We start from the raw sequence: 6,404 nt of genomic DNA, 5'->3' as shown, positions 1-6,404 counted from the left end.
CCGACCAAAGAAAGGAATAACTTTCACACAGTATCTGATATTTGGGTCCCTTCTTGGGTCCTGATTTTGCAATTCGGCCCTTACGAACGTGGCATGACTCCTAATACTTCAAAGGACCAGTAACCCGAACTGGTGCCACAATCTGCACTTTCACAAACACTACATGTGTTTAGTTGAACAAGGCGTGATCCGACCTCCAGCTTACTCGTTGTGCGTGCTAAATTGTGCGGGCAAATAGAGCGTAGTTTCACCAACGAAAATTAAACTAATCGTTCTGTACTGTTCAACATGTACATTATTTATTTTTTACATTTTCTTCCTAATAAATAAATCGTAAATACCCTATCCTTATATTCCTGTATCTTTAACTCAACGCAAAACTTTTTTTTTCAAAACTTCTTAGGCTTTCCTACCCCAAACAAGAACAAGAACAGCACAACAAAGTAGTATGTAGGCTTACTCCCCGAGTAAGCGAACACACTTCAATGGCATTTATAGGCTTTAATTTTATCCTTCCAGTCATTAAATGATGACGGTAAATGCTATCCAAATGGAAATTTCTTTTACTGCCTTTCAAAGATCACGTGGAACCCTTGTATTTAATTACATCACTGTTGACTGGAGTTACTGCATTATGAATATGGAAAAGGCTTGACCAGACCAGTGGCAAAGAGAAAGTCTATAATTGCCATCCAAACTGGAAATTCGTCATAAATTATCATCGTTGTTATTACTGACATCATCGTTGCTGTAACTTTACTTCTTACAAGCAATACAGATGAACTGACGTTATTTAAGATCTTGCGAAAACGAACAATAACGCTAAAGGAAAGATGATATGGAAATAAGTAAATTATTTGAATCAGTAGACTTCTCTGTTGTTCTCGTGCTTACTTATAATATATTCGCTTCTCTCGTTCAATCAGATAATGGCATAACAAATATTTTACGCGATGCAAAGTTATTGCTCTCAGATTTACTCTAAATTTCTTACGCCATGCTTAAACACTCACGTGAGCTGAAAACAGGTCAGATTTCTTGCATGAAACGGTATGTTTATACACACACACACACACACACACACACACACACACATATATATATATATATATATATATATATATATATATATATATATATATATATATAATGAATTTAAATGAATTAATTCCAAAGATCAAGTTAGAAATCAAGATTGTGAATATCTTAGAAAAGGGCCGAGATAGAAGTTAAGTAATTTGCGCAATTTCTGGGGCACTTCGGTGTTTTTTAAAGGCTGAAGATTGCAGTACTAGCCAGACGCATTGAAGATATCTGATTAATAGGAATATAGCAGCTACTATTCACGTTGTCACTCATATCGCAAGGAGTTTATTTCATCATCAGGTGGAATTCGGATGTTGTTTATATTTCGAGTAGGTCCTATAGGCGTTTAGTGGCGCCTGTGCACCGCTTGAGGTGCACTGTAGGCATTACTTAGATTCCTTGTAGTATCCCTTCAACCCCTATCTGCAAACCCTTTCATTCCTTTTGCTATACCTACGTTCATATTCTTTTTCCTTCGTCTTATTTTCCACCCTCACGTTACAATTGTTTTATAGTGCAACTCTGAGGGTTGCCACCTGCTAAACTTTTCATACCTTTTTGCTCTCAATTTCACCTTAGCTGAATAACTTCACTGGCCCCAGAACTCATTTTTTGTCCTAAACTCTATATTCCTTTCCATTCCTATTTCGAGCAGTTAGTTATTCAACACTTGGATGGCGGAGATAGTTCTAAACGTGGACTCAAAATGGAGAAATGGAGGATCGTCTGATGTCTTTAAAGCATAGAGAAACGATCAACGTAGCGAATGAAATTAGATGTGGGAGATTTTAGATGAACATGATGTGTGATAACTACGCTCTCTCTCTCTCTCTCTCTCTCTCTCTCTCTCTCTCTCTCTCTCTCTTATTTCACGCATATGATGAAAAGTAAATGCGATTTTGAACTATTTGAACTAGAAAAAAAGAGGATAAGTTCTAGGGAAAGCTCATAGAAGAACCAGCCGAGATGTTCGTGAGATGAACGGGATATGACTACAAAGAGAGAGAGAGAGAGAGAGAGAGAGAGAGAAGAGACGAGGAGAGAGAGCTGCGAGAGACGAGAGAGAGAGAGAGAGAGAGAGAGTGTGTCCTAGTATTGCTCATGCGTTGCATGAACATTCATGAGAGACTGATGTGAAAATAAAGCAGGAGGGAAAAGTGTTGGAATTAATTAGACGAGGTACAGCAAGACTTATAAAAAAAATGATAGTGACGCAATGTAAAGTAAAAATTGTAAACTTTACACTTCCAAAGTTCGTTCTATATTACGCGCATAAAGGATGATTTGGACGATAAAAATTTAATAGTATTGTGGTCAAACATTTGTAACATTGATCACTGATTCCACATTCGCGCACGTTCGGAAAAACGTCATATTATGGCCTTGTCTCTCAAACATTTTCTCTCTCTGCTACGAAGATGTTATATCAGTCTCTCTCTCTCTCTCTCTCTCTCTCTCTCTCTCTCTCTCTCTCTCTCTCTCCAGTATCATCTTAATTCACATCCATATATTATATCATTAGTGCTTTTACGTAGAGGTTTTTTTTCGCTAATAATTGAATGAAGAATATTTAGCTAGAATTTATTCGGAAACTGGCAAATAAATGCGGATAGCTTTAGGAAATAGCTGTGGGTATTACAATGTCAGACTCCTATTACGTTCTGGAATTTTCTGGTATTTTTTAGGTATAATTTAGGACACACAATATATATATATATATATATATATATATATATATATATATATATATATACATACACAAAACACACACACACACACACACACATATATATTATATATATATATATATATATATATATATATATATATATATATATATATATATATATATATATATATATATATATACTATATATATATATATATATATATATATATATATATATATATATATATATATATATATATATAGGTATATAGTATGTATGTATGTATATGTGTACGTTTGTTTGTTTGTGTAAGTATTGTGTCTCGTGGTGCTTATTATACACTATCAGTACTTAATATTAATGAGATGATATCCACCAAAAAACAGATGATTAGCACAATATTGCAACTATATCACCAAATAAAACTTTTTTACGCGAATACCTTCTTAATGGAGACTTATAATGTTATAGGTTTCAAACACCGGTGTCAACACATAAAGAATTCAGATCTGTTTAACTAGAAACGCAAAGCAGCGTAGTTATAGAATGTGTGATTACCAGTCTAAGAAATATATAAAAGTACCTAATGAAAATAATTGTCTTTACAATTCAAAGAAATGAAAGATTAATATTTTTCTTAAATGAAATGCAGACAAAAATTAAGTTCGATTTCACTTACCGACTAAACATTCCTCAGTTGATGCTTTATTTTTGAATTCACTTATGAATTTTCTTTCTTTTTACTGACATTTATCCATAGTTGCTTTCATGAAATTACGACAGGAAATCGTTCAAGCTAAAAACACTTTCAAGGTCAATTTGGTCCTGCAACGAAAACATTTCCTTCCTCCAATTAGATACGATTAAAAGAAAAATAAATGGAAGAAAATCCAGAAATTGTGCTTAAGGGTGTTTGCAGATACTCCATCAATCACTGTTCCAAGGTCAGAACGCGAGCCGAATCGCTAACAACCACCGGCACGAGCTCGGGGGCTGAGGAAAACCTCAAACAATCAACAGCGGGTCAACCACGCACCAAACTCCGGCAGATCGCCGACGGTTACGTCCTTTCCTTCGAGCGTCTCAGACCCGACTGAGCATGATGTGGAGATGAGAGAGAGAGAGAGTGAGTCAAGGTGCGTAAGGTGAACTTGAAAACGCCGCGACGCCTCTCTCGTAGCTAGCAGACTATAAGCTGCCGCTGCGGGGGCTGGTGTGTGATATAATCCAACCAAGTGAGCGGAATGATTGGTTTGACGCCAATGGATTGGTAAATACAAGTGACTGAAGACAAATGTTTCCTCTCACCATTGGTATCTTGCTTATTATCAGGCTCCTTTTAGTATTTTAAGAGACGAGATACGCACGCTCTGAGATATTTGAAAGGGAGTATACGTTGATTCGGACGTCGTATTATGCTTCCATTTTTTTTATACCTACCGGTTTCGCAGTTTCCTGTAACCTATCCGCAAGTCGCGCGCGCACGCACGCATGCATACACACACACACACACACACATATATGTATATATATATATATATATATATATAATATATATATATATATATATATATATGTATGTATGTATATATCTATATGTCTAATATAGATCTAACAGTTGGCGTATGTATGTATATTTGTATGTTTGCTATAGACGACGAAACTACTGGACCCCGAATTTAACTAATGTCAGGCTTATGTAGATTTTACAGGTGATGGTTTTATCAGGTGCCGTTTTGAGCCAGGTACCGCTTTGATCCAGATATCCGTCCGTGCTAACTTCTTTGATATTAGTTGTAGAGCAAAATGAAAATATTACTCTGATAGAACTTTTCACGAGGATTCCAGATATGCTCTTACATTTCTCCCACGATGAAAATTAGTGATGATATTACCGTTCAAACAATGCTGGCTGCCAGGCACTAGCCCGCATTTTAGTGAACAAGACAGTTGATGGTCGAAAGCTTTAATCCCGTACAAGAAATATATATTTTAAACTACAAGAGGATTTTACTTCATTGTGGATTGTATCCCATATATATATATATATATATATATATATATTAATATATATATATATATATATATATATATATACACATATATATGAATATATATATATATATATATAGATATATATAGTATATATATATATATATATACATATACATGCATTAAGCTAAAAATGTCCTTTAATGTCTAATTCTCTCTACCTCAGAAATAATATATTTTCATAATGTTAACTGAAGGGGATTTTTTAGTTGATAATAATTTCGTCGGCTTCCGGGCGCGAACCTAGAAACCCAGAAATCAGGACGTATAGTGAAGCGCCTTTACCCGCACAGCTACCACGAGAGGATATTAGTTAACGCCGCCTCTCACCTACAAATCCCTGTCGTGCCCAAGGGTTCGTTGTTTTGGAGTCGGCATCAACCATCCTCAACCTTGACAACTGTAACTTAATGCATATTTATGAATCACGGTGATGTGATCAGAAGACTCGTAAATGGGCTACGTTCGATAAAAGCACTACGCAGTTGTCAAGGTCGACAAGGGTTGATGCCGACTCCAAAACAACGAATCTTTGAGCGCAACAGGGATTTGTAGGTGAGAGGCGGCGTTCACTTGTATCATCTCGTGGTAGCTGTGCGGTTAAAGACGCTTCACTACACTACGTCCTGATTTCTGGGTTTCTAGGTTCGCGTCCGGGAGCCGACGAAATTATTATCAATAAAAAATCCCCTTCAGTTAACATATATGAAAATATATAGGTAGAGAAAATTAGATATAAATTACATTTGTAGCTTAATGTGTATATATGAATCACAGTGATATGATCAGACTTACATACATAATTTGATATATATATATATATATAATATATATATATATATATATAATATATATATATAATAATAATAATAATAATAAAAGGAGCCCATAAAAATGGCAAAATATATAGAGAAAATATTATATTTCAGAGACTGCTGTCTCCCTCTTCAGGTAGACGAATGAGAAAAGTTACAGAAAAGGTGGTATTTATACCAAGAGATCCATCCACAGGTAAACCATAGGTCACTCCCACTGATAACCTTCCTTTAATACTCTTAAGTGTTGGTTGAATGAAAACTTTATCAATGACATCTGTGTCCCATGCGCCCTTTGAGATGTTCATTACCTGTCTCTGTTTGAACAAGGCCGATTCCATCATCTGACTTTTGTACCAGCAGTTACTGCTATAAATTATACGTGAGAAATTTAAGTTTATTTTGTGGTTATGTTAATTTATATGGTTGAGAATAGTTGAGTTCTGTTGTCCATACCTAACTGACCGTTTATGTTGTATTAACCTCTGGGGAAGTGATTTTCCTGTAAATCTGATGTAAGATTGGTCACAGTCCATGCATGGGATTTCATAAACACCTGTGTCCTTGAGGGATGTCTTTGGTAAGCAAATGCAAAAGGGTTAGATTTTCCGAGGGTCTGGGTCACCGTCTTAATCCTGGCCTGGTGTGAAATTTTTATTTAATTGGTGGGTGTCTCTCTGGTCTTGTCTTGAGGGGGTCGGTAAAAAATTACGTTTGCTTTGTGAATTGCTTTCCAGGATACCTTAAAGTCGAAAGCTGCTTACAAATTAGTTCAAATTCT

General features: G+C 35.6%; 1 protein-coding gene across 3 annotated transcripts in view; it reads right to left on the bottom strand.

Moving 5' to 3' along the window:
- The window catches only part of LOC135221986 (uncharacterized), a 192,855-nt gene extending 188,967 nt beyond the window's left edge, over positions 1-3,888 (bottom strand). Inside the window, exons 1-2 of one of the 3 annotated variants that reach the window (XM_064260089.1) lie at positions 3,793-3,888; positions 3,436-3,581 (exon numbers count right to left, since the gene is read on the bottom strand). The gene's annotated coding sequence lies outside the window, so the exon portion shown is untranslated. Of the gene's footprint in view, positions 1-3,435 lie in introns of all 3 variants that reach the window. The other 2 variants (XM_064260090.1, XM_064260088.1) reach the window with 2 other exon arrangements.
- Positions 3,889-6,404: the final 2,516 nt, after the last annotated feature.

The sequence above is a fragment of the Macrobrachium nipponense genome, chromosome 3 (genome assembly GCF_015104395.2).
Source record: "Macrobrachium nipponense isolate FS-2020 chromosome 3, ASM1510439v2, whole genome shotgun sequence".
Classification (NCBI taxonomy): Eukaryota; Metazoa; Arthropoda; class Malacostraca; order Decapoda; family Palaemonidae; genus Macrobrachium; species Macrobrachium nipponense.
This window is presented reverse-complemented; position numbering and strand designations above follow the sequence as displayed.